The 19,411-nt window shown below is 43.9% G+C and overlaps 1 protein-coding gene across 1 annotated transcript in view; it reads right to left on the bottom strand.

The window, feature by feature from the left end:
* Positions 1–19,411, bottom strand: part of LOC144132299 (sarcospan-like) — a 275,507-nt gene that overhangs the window by 127,378 nt on the left and 128,718 nt on the right. The window lies entirely within an intron of this gene.

The following is a 19,411-nucleotide window of genomic DNA, read 5'->3' as shown; positions in this document are numbered from 1 at the left end:
TCCAGTAACCGCGATGCGAGCGCCAGCCAGTGTTGTGTGTGTGTGTGTGTGCGTGTGCATAGACATCACCCGTGAAACTCATTGTATTATGCCATCATCAGCCTTCATTCACACTTTCCTTTTCCTCCTCTTCCCTTTCCCCTGTGTGGAGTAGCAGGCCAGGGCCCTGTTACCACTGGCCGACCTCTCCGCCTTTCTTTCATTAAAATTCCTTTCTCTCTCTCAAGACACAAACAAAATGCACAAACACAAAGATGGGCGCCGCTGCAGATGCGTGGCCAAAGAGGCGCCGCTGCGCAAATGACACTGGCAGCGACGAACAGGCCAAACCAAGCGCCTTTTGGGGTGGTCTCACTAATTTCCGGTGAGCCGAGGGCTAGAACGTTAAGAAAGGAGTGGGCTACGTTAACGAGCACATGTGTAAGAACTTACTCAGGGGGTCTGGGTTTCACTGAACGGTGCACCACTCTCCCTGGGCGGGTCGTTGAACCGACATCGTCGGGAATACTTGGTTGTAGTGGAGGAGGGCTGGGCTAGCTGTGTACAAAGATTTCAAATTGTCGGAAAAAAGTAAGGAAAGAACGTCAAAGCTTATTAATACTGAACGAGGCAGGATAGTGTAAGTAAGGAGGGGTATGATTGCCTGGGATATACGCTAGGAGTTATAAAGGGTATTTCTGAGTTAGCCAATTAACGAGAGGTGCTGTATTATTTTGTTTGGAGGTCGTGAATAAAAGAAAGGATACCAGGCCTTTCGTTAAGACATTCTTGAATAGTATTAAACTTGTAGATAAAATAGAATTCACGTTGTTCACGTTCTCGCCTGTTTTTGAAGCCCCCTTGAATAATTGTTACTTTTAGTTGGTCAAATGGGTGTCCATGCTTGGATAGGGGAAGATTGGGGAGAGACTTGGTGTGTGCTCGGTGGTTGTTAAATCGAATGCGGAATGCAGTGTTTGTCTCTCCTATGTATTGCTGGCTACACACAGTGCATTCAAGAAGGTAAATAATGCTTGATGATTCGCAGTCAAACTTGCCGTTGATTGAATGCTGGAAAACTGACCTCGTACTAGTTGCGGAACACGTAGTCTTCATGTGCTTGCAAACTTTGCAGCGACCTTTACCACAGGGCTGGCATCCATATTTTGGGGTATTGTGTTCCTTGGAGTGGACAAGATGGTTCTGAATGTTTTTGGCAGGCCTGTAAATCACGCGGGGTGCGCATGTAAATATTTTCGATAGTCGTTGACTTTGCTGGAGAATATTAAAGTGCTTATTAAGAATTCTGTTTATGTTCGATGCGTTACTGTTAAATGTGAGAATAAGGTTTGTAGTGTAATCATTTCGGTTATCTCTTCGGTGCCCCTGGAGTATTTGAATACAGTTCAGATTTGAAGCTCTGCTTATGGCGTCATCAATAAAAGAACGTGGATAGCGCTGCGTTAAGAGCACGTAAACATTTTTAATGCTTTTTATACGTATATGTAAACATTTTTTTTTTTTTGCTTGAAGTGCGTTTGTCGTGTATTGCCATTTCAGAGGCGTTTGGGCCCAGTCAAGCTGCTTTTTAGCAGCTTTTAGCCCTTGCATCTCTGTAGCATGTAACTTGAATTTTGTAAAAATGAAATGAAATTGCATTTGGAAGAGAAAGACATGGTTTCATTTTGCAGTGTAAGCTTGCGTCTCTAGAATGAACAGAGAACGTTGCCTCACACTGCTTGGGCCTGTCGTTTGACCCCTCGTTGACCACAGGGAAAAAAAGGACCTCTCTAGGAAACTATTTGTGGGATATTTCCTCTGCTTCAGGAGGGGAGGGGGAGGGGAAGGGGGTTGATGGCCTCCCCTTTGTCGGGTTCGCCGCGACACGCGACGCACGACGGACAAGACGACGAAAGGAAGCGGGGAAAGCTGCCTTTCCGAAATTAACCGTGACTTGCAGGTGCCTATAGCTGTGTTTGGATTCCAGGGAAGTAGCAGCCCACCTCTGAATCCTCCTCATCCAATCCCACGGGGCTCCGCGTGCCATGTCGCCATGTGCGGCGAAAAGAGCAGTGTGCAGAGTTTAAATTAAACAAGTATGAAGCTATACAATGAAGCCAATTACAGACAGCTCGAGGAATTTCAAGAGCATGCTGTGTGATGCTAGTTATCTCAGTGAAAACTAATGCAGCCAACTATTATTTCGTATTTTTTTTTACCCAACAGACATGAAAGGTCTGAAGATGAATTAGTACCAAACACATCGGTACATCAGTTGTAATGCCTGAAAAAAGTTGTACCAACATATAGATGCCCATGTCGTGATAATCAGGAATACTGAAGAATTAAGCTAAAACAGATCCAAGAGATGTACACCCGAGAAGTGGACAGGACCGAGGAAGCACCGGAGGTAGATAGGCGGCTGCTTAGGCTATGGGAAGCAAGGCGCGGTCTCACCAAACGATGGAAAAAACAGAAACTAAATAAGAAACTCAAGAGGAAGATTGCGGAGATCAGTAAGAAGGCGGAAGAGTACGCTACGCAACTGGCTAGACAGGGGTGGCAACAATTCACAGACTTGCTGAAGGGCACCCTCAGTACAGCCAGAACGTGGAAAATACTCAGAAGCCTGATGGATCCCAGCAAGAGCAAACGGGAAAGCAGCAATTCTATCCAAAGATTAATACACCAGTATCAAGGAACGGACGAGCAGATGCTCGAAGAGGTTCGCAAGAAATGCTACGGAACGGGAGAACCGGAGGGATACCACGGTGAATACCGAGGCGAAGAAAACCCGAACATGGATCGACCCATCTCTAGGGAAGAGGTCATTGAGGCAGTTAGATCAGCCACCAAGAACACAGCAGCGGGAGCAGATCGAGTACGGAACTCCCTCATTAGAAACCTCAGCGACGAAGCGATAGACCAGCTAGTCCGCTACTTAAACAAATTATGGCAAGAAGGGAGAGTCCCGGCGGCATGGAAATACGCCGTCGTAGTGATGATCCCCAAACCCGGCAAGAAAATCCAAATCGATAATCTGAGGCCGATCTCTCTCACTACGTGCCTGGGCAAACTCTACGAGAAGATTGTCACCAAACGCATCCAACACCACCTGGAGAGCGAAAAGTACTACCCAAACTCAATGTTCGGGTTCAGAGCCAACCTCTCGACGCAAGGTGTCCTGCTACAGCTCGAGAAGGAGGTCTTAGAAACTATGCCAAGAAAGGGCGAAGACGTGGTCATGGCGCTCGATGTCAAAGGAGCCTTCGACAACGTAAGCCACGAGGCCATCATGGAAGGTCTCATCAACGCGAACTGCGGGCAGAGAACACACGATTACGTGAAGGACTTCCTTTCAAACAGAACGGCAACAGTAGGCCTAGGAGAACTAAGGAGCGATATCTTTGCAACGCCTAGCAGAGGTACGCCCCAAGGCTCCGTAATTTCGCCCGTATTATTCAACGTGGCGATGATTGGCCTAGCAAGAAAACTCGAGCAAATCCAGGGAGTCCGACACGCGATGTACGCGGACTACATCACGGTCTGGGCTACCGGAGGGACCTTAGAAGAAAAGCAAGCCACACTGCAAGAAGCGGCGAGATGCGTAGAAGACTACGTGACAGCTAGAGGCCTCAACTGTTCTACCGAAAAGTCTGAACTCCTGAGAGTGGGCCGACACCAGACTAAGGCGAAACTGGAAGTCACTCTCGAAGGACAACTGATACCGGAATGCAAAATGATCCGCATCCTCGGCATGTGGCTGCAGGGTAGTAGGAAATACGACCACACGATTTCCCTACTCAAGAAATCAACAGAAAGTGTCAGCAGAATGATAAGCAGAGTCTCTCAAAGAAGACATGGGATGAAAGAAGAAGACACCCTAAGATTGGTCAACAGCCTCATAGTAAGCAGAGTTACGTACTCGCTTCCCTTCCACGTAAGGACCAAAACGTCTAATGAAGAAATCGAAACCATACTAAGGAAAGCATACAAGACAGCATTACACCTGTCAAGAAACACACCCAAAGAAAAGCTTATGCAGCTTGGCGTCAACAACACCTTCCTAAAAATGGTGGAAGCGCAACGACAATCGAAAATTAAAAGACTAGGAGGGACCTACACTGGAAGAGCACTGCTCGACAGAATAGGCTGCGAATACATCGACACAAAGCGGTACGAAGACATGCCTACCGAAATAAGGAAAACATTTTATGTCAGACCCATTCCAGAGAACATGGACCCCAGGCTCCACGAAGGCAGAAGGAAGGCCAGGGCAGAACACATTGAAAGAACACTAGCGGGGAAGGATAACACCTTCTACACGGACGCAAGCGCTATGGAAGTAGCGAGCGGCAGAAGCAAATACATAGGTACGGCAGTGGTAGTCAACAACGATGGGGAACTAACCTCCGGGGCATCCACGGAAATCTGGAGTATAACGGACGCCGAGGAGTTAGCCGTAGCGCTGGCGGCAGCAAAAGGATATAGGGAGAACAAATCATTGAATATTCTTACGGACTCAAAAGAGACCTGTCGAAATTATACGAAGGGCAGAATTAGCAAAGCTGCTCTTAAGGTGCTCAGAGAGTGCAACCTCTCAGAGAGCATAACAGTCCAACATAATTTAATCTGGATACCTGCGCACGAGGGCATAAGGGGCAATGAGGCGGCGGATGGTCTAGCTCGAGCGTTTTGTTTCCGAGTCGGACAGCAGCAGGAGAGCCGTGGTCTGAGAACCATGATCCTCGGGGACAGCTATTCAGAACTACTCCAACATCACAGAGGGGTGAGATATAAATATCCGCCCCCGCATAAAGCACTAACAAAGGAGGAGGCAACAGATTGGCGTAGATTACAAACAGGTTCCTTCCCCAACCTCTTTATATACAACAAGATGTTCCCAACGCAATATAGGGGCACATGCCCGTGGTGCGGGGCCACACCCACAGTATTTCACATAACATGGGAATGCGAACGAAACAACGCATTACGAACTCAGTGGAGCCCTGGACTGAGGGACCACCCTTTGCTGAAGAAGCCTTCCCTGCAGCGCAGCGTGAAGACAGCGACACGCGAAGCAAGCAAGAAGACTTCTGATCGCCTAAATACTTATGATTCAATAAAAGTTTTCCTATCCTATCCTAAGGAAAATTAAAACATTTTTTTTTGTTCGGGCTCACACACCTGCTACAAACATCTTTATGCGTAGCAATTTAAATGACTCTGTAGGAAGCTTTTTGGGTAAAAAGTACAGTATGGCAGAAAGGAGTCTTTAGGAAATGCACTGTGTAGAAATAGCCATACCAATTCCATCTCACCGTTCGATAAATATAACAAATACCGTGCAAAGAAGCTTGCTGCATAGTATAGTTGCAAGTTACTGGTTGCAGACCGCTCTGCAGTCACTGAACTGTGATTGTGTATGTGCTGCACGACAGTGCGTGGATAGCATAGCAGTTAACCAACAGAGATGCTTGTTCATATCGTTTACCACACATATAAACAACATCTATAAAACAGGATGCTATGTGTAACTTTTTGACGTGTTCCTTTTTGGCAGCCTCTAAAAATGTTTTCGCCTAAATGAGCTGGCTTGTATTGCAACAATATAACCACGGCACTGCTGTAAATTGCCACATTTTCAAATTGTACGAAAATCATTGCATGTGAGGGGTCACAACACTATCCTGTGTCTTGAAGGTCCCGTTGCTTTGTTGGCAATGCTTGGACAACCATGGCCAGCTTTCCGCATTCATGTGCACAGGGTATGTCCATTACGTGCATGCCTTTCCACCTAGTAATGGCTTACATTGAAAACAGACAAAAAAAACACATAGAGCACAAGTACAGATAGTGTTTGTAGTCCACACTCTTCTTCTTCACCTCAGTAAATATGGCACATACCCACGCGAGGGGATTGGCCAAGGTACAGTGGAGATTTGCCAATGAAGTATTTGCACGGGAATAAACGCGTGAGGCGGTGGCGTAGAAGACTGAATCAAGATAAAGAAAGGAAAATTCAATAAAATTTAAAAAATATGAATTACCAGGAATAGAACCAAGCATTTCGGACATGAGACAGAATTTTGTATACAGCTAACAAGGTAACCGATCAGTTGCACTTATGTAATCATGAAGGTAGCCACAAACACTGCTTAACGGGAATTCCTTGGCGCCCCCACCGAACGAGAGAAGAACTGGAAGAGGGACCTCCAAATACTGATTTCCTTGAACAACCGCCGGCAAGAGAGGAGAAAATGGTCTAATGTTTCAACTTGCCCACATGAGACACAAAGGTTTGTCGCAGGGAACCCGTATCTGCGTAAGTACAAATTTAAGTAAGGGATTCTGCATCGTAGAAGCGTCATTGACACCTCAAAACGCCTTGATTTACACCACCGGACATCCCATGGGTACTTTAAGTGGTGAAAATCCACGGTATTGAGCAACGGATCACTCAAGCTGGCTGAAATATGTTGTAACCACTGGAAACGTGAAGTTTCCAACAGAATGAGGTGAGGGACGGAATAGATTAAGATTATAGGAGCGCTGAGAGCTGACCTTGCCAATAAATCAGCCACTTCGTTAAAATAGACACCCGAATGCCTGCAGGTGCCCGGACAAAGCGGATCTCACGCACTGTGCACGGAACAAAAAACCTAAGCGGCCGATTCAATAAAGATTTTCCGGAGTTTTGGAGAGAGCCTAACACTGAAAGGCAGTCTGCAAGAATAAGAACCCGTGCTACATGTCTGGGAATTTTGAGAAGATCCAAACCAATAGCCAAAAACTCTATGAAGAATTTAGAAGTATAATCAGGGATACGAACGGAATAGCTCCAAGCCAGATCCTGCGAATATCTCCCAATCGCCGCCTTCTCACAGCTGCCGGAGGCATCAGTGGAGAGAACAATATGATGAGGAAAATTGTGTAGGTGTTCAGAAAGAAGACCATTTAGGATATTTGCGGGCATACCTTTCGCATGGAACGGGTAAATATGGTCGTAATAGAAGACGGGGTCAGCCTGCGTATCAGCAACTCGTTGCAAGGAGATCAGATCAACCTGAAGCGGAGCTTGCGTGAACCTAACTTGCGGAACCTGATAGCCTGGCCAATGTTGCTGTTGTTGTTAGCCTATCAAAAGATCGCACATACCCACACTGGGCGATCGGCGAAGAATCCGGTGGCTATTCATCTGTACTCAATTAACAAAAAAGAAAACCACGCGGGAACGCAACACTGGCGGATGTGCTGAATTTCAGGAACAAACCATGCAACAAGTAACAAAATATTCCTAAATCAGATTTTACATTGCATAATGAACCATGACTGTACCAAAGCAATGAGACATAAGTGAAGCATTTCATTCCTTTCGTGGCATAAATGAGTTATGAGGTTTGTTGAACAATTACAAAAGTGATTTTTCATGGCAGCCAGCATGGGCCATTTCAAGTTATAGCTCAAGATTACAATCACGTCTGATATAGATGACGCGCATGCTATGAAAGCAAGATAATTTCTTTTTCCTTTTTTAATGAGAAATGCACAGGCAGATTCAAGGCTTGCTTCACAATTTAATTTCTGGCGTATACACAAAGGCATGTCTATAAATTATTCGTGCGTTACACCAGAACCAAAACTACTTAAGTTGGTAAATCATGTTCATTACCTGGGTGTCATTAATAGCAAACATGTGATAATGCTGCTAATGTTATAGACGAACAAACAGCGGTTTTATGAAGACGTTAAGTAATACGTGATACTGTTGTGTCCATCAGGTTGGCAGTTTCAAGGCTTGCTTCATAATTTAATTTCTGGCGTATACACAAAGGCATGTCTATAAATTATTCGTGCGTTACACCAGAACCAACACTACTTAAGTTGGTAAATCATGTTCATTACCTGGGTGTCATTAATAGCAAACATATGCTAATGCTGCTAATGTTATAGACGAACAAACAGTGGTTTTATGAAGACGTTAAGTAATACGTGATACTGTTGTGTCCATCAGGTAATGAACTGTGCGGCAGTTTCAGTTTCTCTTCTCTTATTTTCAAATTCAATTCTCTTACTTTCAGTTTCTCTTCTTCAGAGTTTCAGTTTCAGTCACATGCATATTGCTTGACACCGCGTATGCGTGACGCAGGAAAAGTAGAGGGGGGGGGGGGGGTCAGAGGAAACTTGGCGTCAGCATGACATCGCTCGCTCCGGTGTGTCGTTCGATCTTGCATCTACAATACAACAACGTGCCGACGAGGTAACTTTACTATGAGTTTCACGGGATCTTACGCCCCCTCGTACATTCCTGAAAACCCTGGATCAGCCACCAATACCATGGAACCAGTGGAAGGCACTGTTTTCTACCTACTTAGAGGCGTCTGGCGCCTGAGTTTTCTGCATCCCGGCGCAAAGCTATAGATGCTTCTGCATTCGCGCGGCGTCGGAGGTCAGCGTCGTTCCGGAACGACTCCCGCCACGAGCGCAATTTTAAAACGAAGGAGACCTCAATTAAGTGAAGTTACGAAACGCGAAGATGCGTCGAAAGTGCTCCGCCCGCCTTCCGTCGCGGAGACAAAAAGAGGGCTCCTTCCTAAAAACTGAGAGAGAGGGGAGAGTAACAGAAAGAAAATGTGGAACGAAGGCGCGAAATCGCCCAAGTGTGCGTTATTGCAATGGGTTACTGCCCTATATGGAGCATCACTCTCTATTATCTGCAAAGCAGGAAAAAAGAAATAAATAAAATATATAAAAATTATAAAAAGTTGAGGGGGGGGGGGGGGGAATAGGCAATATGCTTTGCTCTCAGAACTGTTTTCTCTGGTCATGACCAAGAAAGACTGGCAGGGGGAGGAGAAGGGCGGCATGTGGAAGCAAGCACGCAAATTGGCATGACCTCAGGCGATGCAGTCCGGGTGCTGTGAATTTCAGTAGGGCTAGGACTATGATCTCTGAAGTGTGGAGAGAGTACCAGGGTTTTCATTTATACCTGCCTGCACAGTATTAAACTGATATATAAAGTATTACTCTCGTTGCTCACGCTCACGGGTATTTTGGAAGCCGCTCTGTAGCAGCGCAACTTTTAGTTTGTGAAACTCGTGACCTTCCTGGGAAAGATGTTTCGTCAGGGGGAGGAGAGAAAGAGATCTGGTGTGCGCGCGGTGGTTGTTGAATCTAATTCGGAAAGAATTCTCTGTTTGGCCAATGTATTGCATCTGACAATCGCCACACTCGAGCATGCATACTACGTTACTACTGTCACAGTTCAAGTTTTCACGGATGGAGTGTTTGAAGTTAGAGTGTGTGCTTTGAGCTAGTGTTGTTGTCCGCATGTGCTGGCAACCATGACAGCGATTCTTCCTGCAAGGTAGGCAAACCACAGGGTTTTACTTATTGACAGTAGAGTAAACTACATAATTCTGCATGTTTTTTGGCAGTCTGTAGGTAACCTGTAGAACTGTTGGAAAAATTTTTGACAGTCGATCGTTTTGTTCGATTATGTTGAAAGGTTTTTTTTTTAGAGTTTTGTTGACATTAGGAAGGTTGTTTGCGAAGGTTAAGACGAGATTAGAGCGGTGTTCATTTGCAGTTGCTAATGGGGGATCCCCAAACATTTCATTACGATCTGTTGCTTCCGCTTTCGTAACGGCATCATCAATAATGGAGGCCGGATAGCATTGGTCCCTCAGAACCTCCCGCATACGGCTAGAATTTTTTTCGAAGTCTTCTGGTCGTGGGCAGATCCGTTTGAATCTGATGGCTTGGGACAGGACAGGCTCTGTCCGAAACGTCGACTCAAAATAAATCTGTCTAAATGAAGCGTCTCTCAACTTTGCATATATATATATATATATATATATATATATATATATATATATATATATATATATATATATATATATATATATATATATTTAGTTACCCTTGATGTAGTGTCTGTACACAAACATACCGCATGATGATGGCATCCGAGCTCTGGTCGCATCCTATGGAAAACACAAAAACGCTTATACTCCTAGCCAAAGTACCATCGCTGCACTTACTGATCTGGTCCTCAAGCTCCACTTTTTTGAATTCAACAACTCCCTTTACCTTCAAACGAGTGGTGCCGCTAGGGGAACGAAAATGGCCCCAAACTATGCCAGCATATATATGCATAGCATTGAATCGGAGTTTATCCGCTCATACCCAACAAAAACGGCTTTTTACAAACGCTTCCTAGACAACATATTCATGGTATGGACGAAAACAGAGGACCAATTCATCCAGTTTATTTCAGCATTTAACAACGTACATTCAAACATCTGTTTCACACACCCTTACTCCACCAGTCAAATTAATTTCTTGGACGTCTCAATTCGAATGAAGAAGGGTACCTTAATCACCAGTGTCTATAGAAAGCCCACGGATAGGCAACCGTACCTTCATTAGAAGAGCTGCCACCCACGCCACTGTAAAACTTCAATTCCATATTCCCAAGCCATCAGATTCAAACGCATCTGCTCACGACCAGAAGACTTCGAAAAAAATTCAAGCCGTATGCGGGAGGTTCTGAGGGACCAATGCTATCCGGCCTCCATTATTGATGATGCCGTCACGAAAGCGGAAGCAACAGATCGTAATGAAATGTTTGGGGATCCCCCATTAGACACCGCAAATGAACACCGCTCTAATCTCGTCTTAACCTTCGCAAACAACCTTCCTAATGTCAACAAAACTCTTAAAAAAAACATTTCAACATAACCGAACAAAACGATCGACTGTCAAAAATTTTTCCACCAGTTCTACAGGTTACCTACAGACTACCAAAAAACATGCAGAATTATGTAGTTAACTCTACTGTCAATATGTAAAACCCTGTGGTTTGCCTACCTTGCAGGAAGAATCGCTGTCATGGTTGCCAGCACATGCGGACAACAACACTAGCTCAAAGCACACACTCTAACTTCAAACACTCCATTCGTGAGAACTTGAACTGTGACAGTAGTAACGTAGTATGCATGCTCGAGTGTGGCGATTGTCAGATGCAATACATTGGCCTAACAGAGAATTCCTTCCGAATTAGATTCAACAACCACCGCGCGCACACCAGATCTCTTTCTCACCTCCCCCTGTCGAAACATCTTTCCCAGGAAGGTCACGAGTTTCACAAACTAAAAGTTACGCTGCTACAGAGCGGCTTCCAAAATACCCGTGAGCGTGAGCAACGAGAGTCATACTTTATATATCTGTTTAATACTGTGCAGGCCGGTATAAATGAAAACCCTGGTACTCTCTCCACACTTCAGAGATCATAGTCCTAGCCCTACTGAAATTCACAGCACCCGGACTGCATCGCCTGAGGTCATGCCAATTTGCGTGCTTGCTTCCACATGCCGCCCTTCTCCTCCCCCTGCCAGTCTTTCTTGCTCATGACCAGAGAAAACAGTTCTGAGAGCAAAGCATATTGCCTATTCCCCCCCTCAACTTTTTATATTTTTATATATTTTATTTATTTATTTTTTCCTGCTTTGCAGATAATAGAGCGTGATGCTCCATATAGGGCAGTAACCCATTGCAATAACGCACACTTGGGCGATTTCGCGCCTTCGTTCCCCATTTTCTTTCTGTTACTCTCCCCTCTCTCTCAGTTTTTAGGAAGGAGCCCTCTTTTTGTCTCCGCGACGGAAGGCGGGCGAAGGCACCTTCGACGCATCTTCGTGTTTCGTAACTTCACTTAATTGAGGTCTCCTTCGTTTTAAAATTGCGCTCGTGGCGGGAGGCGTTCCGGAACGACGCTGACCTCCGACGCCGCGTGATTGCAGAAGCATCTATAGCTTTGCGCCGGGATGCAGGAAACTCAGGCGCCAGACGCCTCTAAGTAGGTAGAAAACAGTGCCTTCCACTGGTTCCATGGTATTGGTGGCTGATCCAGGGTTTTCAGGAATGTACGAGGGGGCGTAAGATCCCGTGAAACTCATAGTAAAGTTACCTCGTCGGCACGTTGTTGTATTGTAGATGCAAGATCGAACGACACACCGGAGCGAGCGATGTCATGCTGACGCCAAGTTTCCTCCGACCCCCCCCCCCCCCCTCTACTTTTCCTGCGTCACGTATACGCGGTGTCAAGCAACATGCATGTGACTGAAACTGAAACTCTGAAGAAGAGAAACTGAAAGTAAGAGAATTGAATTTGAAAATAAGAGAAGAGAAACTGAAACTGCCGCACAGTTCATTACCTGATGGACACAACAGTATCACGTATTACTTAACGTCTTCATAAAGCCACTGTTTGTTCGTCTATAACATTAGCAGCATTAGCATAAGTTTGCTATTAATGACACCCAGGTAATGAACATGATTTACCAACTTAAGTAGTGTTGGTTCTGGTGTAACGCACGAATAATTTATAGACATGCCTTTGTGTATACGGCAGAAATTAAATTGTGAAGCAAGCCTTGAAACTGCCTGTGCATTTCTCAAAAAAAAAAGGAAAAAAAATTATCTTGCTTTCATAGCATGCGTGTCATCTATATCAGATGTGATTGTAATCTTGAGCTATAACTTGAAATGACCCATGCTGGCTGCCATGAAAAATCACTTTTTTAATTGTTCAACAAACCTCATAACTCATTTATGTCACGAAAGGAATGAAATGCTTCACTTATGTCTCATTGCTTTGGTACAGTCATGGTTCATTATGCATTGTAAAATCTGATTTAGGAATATTTTGTTACTTGTTGCATGGTTTGTTCCTGAAATTCAGCACATCCGCCAGTGTTGCGTTCCCGCGTGGTTTTCTTTTTTGTTAATAGAGTACAGATGAATAGCCACCGGATTCTTCGCCGATCGCCCAGTGTGGGTATGTGCGATCTTTTGATAGGCTAACAACAACAGCAACATTGGCCACGCTATCAGCTTCCGCAAGTTAGGTTCACGCAAGCTCCGCTTCAGGTTGATTTGATCTCCTTGCAACGAGTTGCTGATACGCAGGCTGACCCCGTCTTCTATTACGACCATATTTACCCGTTTCATGTGAAACATATGCCCGCAAATATCCTAAATGGTCTTCTTTCTGAACACCTACACAATTTTCCTCATCATACTGTTCTCTCCACTGATGCCTCCGGCAGCTGTGAGAAGGCGGCGATTGGGATATATTCGCAGGATCTGGCTTGGAGCTATTCCGTTCGTATCCCTGATTATACTTCTAAATTCTTCGTAGAGTTTTTGGCTATTGGTTTGTTTCTTCTCAAATTCCCAGACATGTAGCACGGGTTCTTATTCTTGCAGACTGCCTTTCAGTGTTAGGCTCTCTCCAAAACTCCGGAAAATCTTTATTGAATCGGCCGCTTAGGTTTTTTGTTCCGTGCACAGTGCGTGAGATCCGCTTAGTCCGGGCACCTGCAGGCATTCGGGTGTCTATTTTAACGAAGTGGCTGATTTATTGGCAAGGTCAGCTCTCAGCGCTCCTGTAATCTTAATCTATCCCGTCCCTCACCTCATTCTGTTGGAAACCACGTTTCCAGTGGTTCCAACATATTTCAGAAAGCTTGAGTGATCCGTTGCTCAATACCGTGGATTTTCACCACTTAAAGTACCCATGGGATGTCCGGTGGTGTAAATCAAGGCGTTTTGAGGTGTCAATGACGCTTCTGCGATGCAGAATCCCTTACTTAAATTTGTACTTACGCAGATACGGGTTCCCTGCGACAAACCTTTGTGTCTCATGTGGGCAAGTTGAAACATTAGACCATTTTCTCCTCTCTTGCCGGCGGTTTTCAAGGAAGTCAGTATTTGGAGGTCCCTCTTCCAGTCTCTTCCAGTTCTTCTCTCGTTCGGTGCGAGCGCCAAGGAATTCCCGTTAAGCAGTGTTTGTGGCTACCTTCATGATTACATAAGTGCAACTGATCGGTTACCTTGTTAGCTGTATACAAAATTCTGTCTCATGTCCGAAATGCGTGGTTCTATTCCTGGTAATTCATATTTTTTTAAATTTAATTGAATTTTTCTATCTTTATCTTGATTCAGTCTCCTACGCCGCCGCCTCACGTCTTTTTTCCCGTGCAAATACTTCATTGGCAAATCTCCACTGTACCTTGGCCAATCCCCCCGAGTGGCTATGTGCCATATTTACTGAGGTGAAGAAGAAGAGTGTGGACTACAAACACTATCTGTACTTGTGCTCTATGTGTTTTTTTTTGTCTGTTTGCAATGTAAGCCATTACTACGTGGAAAGGCATGCACGTAATGAACATACCCTGTGCACATGAATGCGGAAAGCTGGCCATGGTTGTCCAAGCATTGCCAACAAAGCAACGGGACTTTCAAAAAACAGGATAGGGTTGTGACCCCTCTCATGCAATGATTTTCATACAATTTGAAAATGTGGCAATTTACAGCAGTCCCGTGGTTATATTGTTGCAAAACAAGCCAGCTCATTTAGGCGGAAACATTTTTAGAGGCTGCCAAAAGAGAACATGTCAAAAAGTTACACATAGCATCCTGTTTCATTGATGTTGTTTATATGTGTGGTAAACGATATGAACAAGCATCTCTTTGTTGGTTAACTGCTTCGCTATCCACGCACTGTCATGCAATACATACACAATCACAGTTCAGTGACTGCAGAGCGGTCTGCTACCAGTAACTTGCAACTATACTATGCAGCAAGCTTATTTGCACGGTATTTGTTATATTTATCATACGATGAGATGGAATTGGTATGGCTATTTCTACACAGTGCATTTCCTAAAGACTCCTTTCTGCCATACTGTACTTTTTACCCAAAAAGCTTCCTACAGAGTCATTTAAATTGCTACGTATAAAGATGTTTGTAGTAGGTGTGTGAGCCCGAACAAAAAAATGTTTTAATTTTCCTTAATTCTTCAGTATTCCTGATTATCACGACATGGGCATCTATATGTTGGTACAACTTTTTTCAGGCATTACAACTGATGTACCGATGTGTTTGGTACTAATTCATCGTCAGACCTTTCATGTCTGTTGGGTAAAAAAAAAATACGAAATAATAGTTGGCTGCATTAGTTTTCACTGAGATAACTAGCATCCCACAGCATGCTCTTGAAATTCCTCTAGCTGTCTGTAATTGGCTTCATTGTATAGTTTTATACTTGTTTAATTTAAACTCTGCACACTGCTCTTTTCACCGCACATGGCGACATGGCACGCGGAGCCCCGTGGGAATGGGCGAGGAGAATTCAGAGGTCGGCTGCTACTTCCCTGGCATCCAAACACAGCTATAGGCACCTGCAAGTCACGGTTAATTTCGGAAAGGCAGCTTTCCCTGCTTCCTTTCGTCGTCTTGTCCGTCGTGCGTCGCGTGTCGCGGCGAACCCGACAAAGGGGAGGCCATAAACCCCCTTCCCCTCCCCCTCCCCTCCTGAAGCAGAGGAAAGATCCCACAAATAGTTTCCTAGAGAGGTCCTTTTTTTCCCTGCGGTCAACGAGGGGTCAAACGACAGGCCCAAGCAGTGTGAGGCAACGTTCTCTGTTCATTCTAGAGACGCAAGCTTACACTGCAAAATGAAACCTTGTCTTTCTCTTCCAAATGCAATTTCATTTCATTTTTGCAAAATGCAAGTTACATACTACAGAGATGCAAGGGCTAAAAGCTGCTAAAAAGCAGCTTGACTGGGCCCAAGTGCCTCTGAAATGGCAGTACACGACAAACGCACTTCAAGCAAAAAAAAAATGTTTACATATACGTATAAAAAGCATTAAAAAATGTTTACGTGCTCTTAACGCAGCGCTATCCACGTTCTTTTATTGATGACGCCATAAGCAGAGCTTCAAATCTGAACCGTAGTCAAATACTCCGGGGCACCGAAGAGATAACCGAAATGATTACACTACAAACCTTATTTTCACATTTAACAGTAACGCACCGAACATAAACAGAATACTTAATTAGCACCTTAATATTCTCCTGCAAAGTCAACGACTATCGAAAATATTTACATGCGCACCCCGCGTGATTTACAGGCGTGCCAAAAACATTCAGAACCATCTAGTCCACTCCAAGGAACACAAAACCCCAAAATATGGATGCCAGCCCTGTGGTAAAGGTCGCTGCACAGTTAGCAAGCACTTGAAGACTACGTGTTCCGCAACTAGTACGAGGTAAGTTTTCCAGCATTCAATCAATGGCAAGTTTGACTGCGACTCATCAAACATTATTTACCTTCTTGAATGCACTGTGTGTAACCAGCAATACATAGGAGAGACAAACACTGCATTCCGCATTCGATTTAACAACCACCGAGCACACACCAAGTCTCTCCCCAAACTTCCCCTATCCAAGCATGGACACCCATTTGACCAACTAAAAGTAACCATTATTCAAGGGGGCTTCAAAAACAGGCGAGAACGTGAACAACGTGAATTCTATTTTATCCACAAGTTTAATACTATTCAAGAAAGTTTTAACGAAAAGCCTGGTATCCTTTCTTTTATTCACGACCTCCAAACAAAATAATACTGCACCTCTCGTTAATTGGCTAACTCAGATATACCCTTTATAACTCCTAGTGTATATCCCAGGCAATCATACCCCTCCTTACTTACACTATCCTGCCTCGTGCAGTATTAATAAGCTTTGACGTTCTTTCCTTACTTTTTTCCGACAATTTGAAATCTTTGTACACAGCTAGCCCAGCCCTCCTCCACTACAACCAAGTATTCCCGACGAAGTCGGTTTAACGACCCGGCCAGGGAGAGGGGTGCACCGCTCAGTGAAACCCAGACCCCCTGAGTAAGTTCTTACACATGTGCTCGTTAACGTAGCCCACTCCTTCCTTAACGTTCTAGCGCTCGGCTCACCGGAAATTAGTGAGACCCCCCAAAAGGCGCCTGGTTTGGCCTGTTCGTCGCTGCCAGTGTCATTTGCGCAGCGGCGCCTCTTTGGCCACGCATCTGCAGCGGCGCCCACCTTTGTGTTTGTGCGTTTTGTTTATGTCTTGTTTGCACGTTTTGCTTTCGTACGCCTGTGGTTGCCGCGCTGCCCATATCGCGGGCACCGTCTTCCTCTCCCTTTCTCTCGTTTCGCCATCTCCTTTTTTTACCCCGTCATTCCTTACTAGAATAGTTCCCCCCCCTTTTTTTCTTTTCTTTCTATTTTTTGCTTCCTCCCCCAATCTTGTCCCTGTCTCCTCCCCACACCCATATCTTTATTTTTTTTACTTTTTCGTTCAATTTTTTTGAACTGCAATGAAAACAATGAGCATGTATGTTCACTAACAATAGTTTACAGACGCATGAAAACAAACAGAAGACCCGAGAAAAATAAAGAGAAAAGAAACACTCAATAGGCATACATGGCACCGGCAGACAACAAAGAAACATTAAATGCAACCTGGCTATATATTAACAAAATACATTTTTAACTCGCTTGGTTTAACACTATCCAAACTTTGTGCTTATTAAGAGTGGTCGGTAAATTGTGTTCAAGCGTTTGTAGTTTATAATTAATTCGAAAACATGGAATATACCAGAGATCGGTATTTCAGGTGTAGAGTCGATTCGAAGCGGTCCTTAAATGTGTAGTACGTATTAAGAAATCTCTATAAGCAGGAGAAGAATGGTAAAAGAACCTCAAAATGCGAAAAACATATATATGTTCAAAACGAATGATGTTATAATTTCTAAAAGCAGTTTGCATTGGAGAGGCAGATAAGGAAGGTTTGCAATGTAGCGGATCATTTTCTTCTGCAGAACCTGTATTTTTATCACATTTGTTTTTGTGGTGTTGCCCAAACAGTTACGGAACCGAAAAGAGCATGATAAATTTGAATTTTCACGTGAGTGGGAAGGAGCCATCGATATCGTGTTAGAACACCTGCTACTGAAGAGAGCTTTCTGCAAATATTTTCCACATGTCGATCCCACCTGAGATGCGACGAGAAAGTAACTTCAAGGATTATGTGGCTGTCTACAATTTGAATTTCTTGACCTGCGTATTTATGAGCGCGTTGTAGTTCGACTGGCTTGTTCCTTGCACGGAAAATTATTACCTTAGTTTTTTTAGGGTTTATCTGGAGGCAATTAGAAGAGGACCAGTTCTCTAGTTTCGTAAGGATTACGTTGCACTCTTCAATTAACTTGTTTATGTCGTGAACAGGGATTAGTAAACTGCTATCATCGGCATATATAATAAATTTCGCTTTGTCATAAATTTGCACAATGTCATTTATATAGATGTTAAAAAGCATCGGGCCCAGAATGCTGCCTTGAGGCACACCATTTCGTACCGCCAGAAAAAAAGACTGATGGTTGTGGATATAGACAGATTGTTTTCGATTTTGCAGGTATGATTTCATGAGGTCTAAAAGTGTTCCACGAACTCCGTTTTGAGAAAGTTTATGAGTTAAAATTTGATGGTTTAGGGAATCGAAAGCCTTACTAAAATCAATGAAGAGTCCGACAGTGAGAATACCTGCTTCAGTGTTTTGCAGGATACATTCCTTAAGTGATAACAAAGCCGTTTCCGTCGACTTTCCCCTTCGGAAGCCAAATTGAGCATCAGACAGGATTTGTTTTGCATTAAAAAAGTTCACTACATGTAAAAAGATTACTTTTTCCAAGCCCATTGAAAAGACTGCAATCACAGATATTGGTCTATAATTGGACACTACATCTTTATCTCCCCCTTTAAACACAACTGTCACTCTTGCTTTCTTCATTTATTCCGGGTAAACTCCCGTTTCAATTAACAAACTGAAGATGTATGCAAGCACAGGTGCAATATATGATAGTACATATTTGACTGGTTTTATCTGAATATTGTCAACATCTAAGGCTTTGCTATTATTCAAATTCATAAAGGTCTCATTGGTGGGCTCAAGGAAAAGGCTTTCGAAAGGGCTACAAGATGAAGGAACTTCAGGTAGATGCATCATAGGTAAATGGGTGGGTAAAAATTGCTGTTTAAATGGCCAGCAAGAGCCTGACCGGATAATTCAGAGCCCTTATAGAATATTCGTTGAGCTGGCGCATTTTTCGTATTGCGACGTAACAAGTTATCTACAACTTTCCACACAGTGTCTGAATTTTTCATTCTAACATAAGAGAACAGTTTTTGATGATACACAGTCTTAGCACGCTTAAGCTCAGCATTTAGATAATTTCTTGTTTTTTTTAATAAGAGATTCAAGAGAGCGATTATTTAAAAAGGCATGGTACTTGTTTTTGCTCTTTATCATTCTTCTGAGCTCTGGCGTGATCCATGGTTCTCTTATTCGTTTAGACTGCTTAATGTTCTTTATATATTTCTACAAAAACCTTGATAAACGCTGAATATGCATTATTTGAGTCCTATATAGAATAACTAGGACTCCCGCCCAAAACCATTTCAGCTTATCTGGGTACCTCCAACCTTTTTTATTTGCGTGTAACTCCAGCCCCTCTTCACCTTTGTTATTGTAGCCGCTATTGT

The sequence above is a fragment of the Amblyomma americanum genome, chromosome 5 (assembly GCF_052857255.1).
Source record: "Amblyomma americanum isolate KBUSLIRL-KWMA chromosome 5, ASM5285725v1, whole genome shotgun sequence".
Lineage (NCBI taxonomy): Eukaryota > Metazoa > Arthropoda > Arachnida > Ixodida > Ixodidae > Amblyomma > Amblyomma americanum.
Note: the sequence above shows the minus strand (reverse complement) of the source record. Positions and strands in the feature narration are given on the sequence as shown.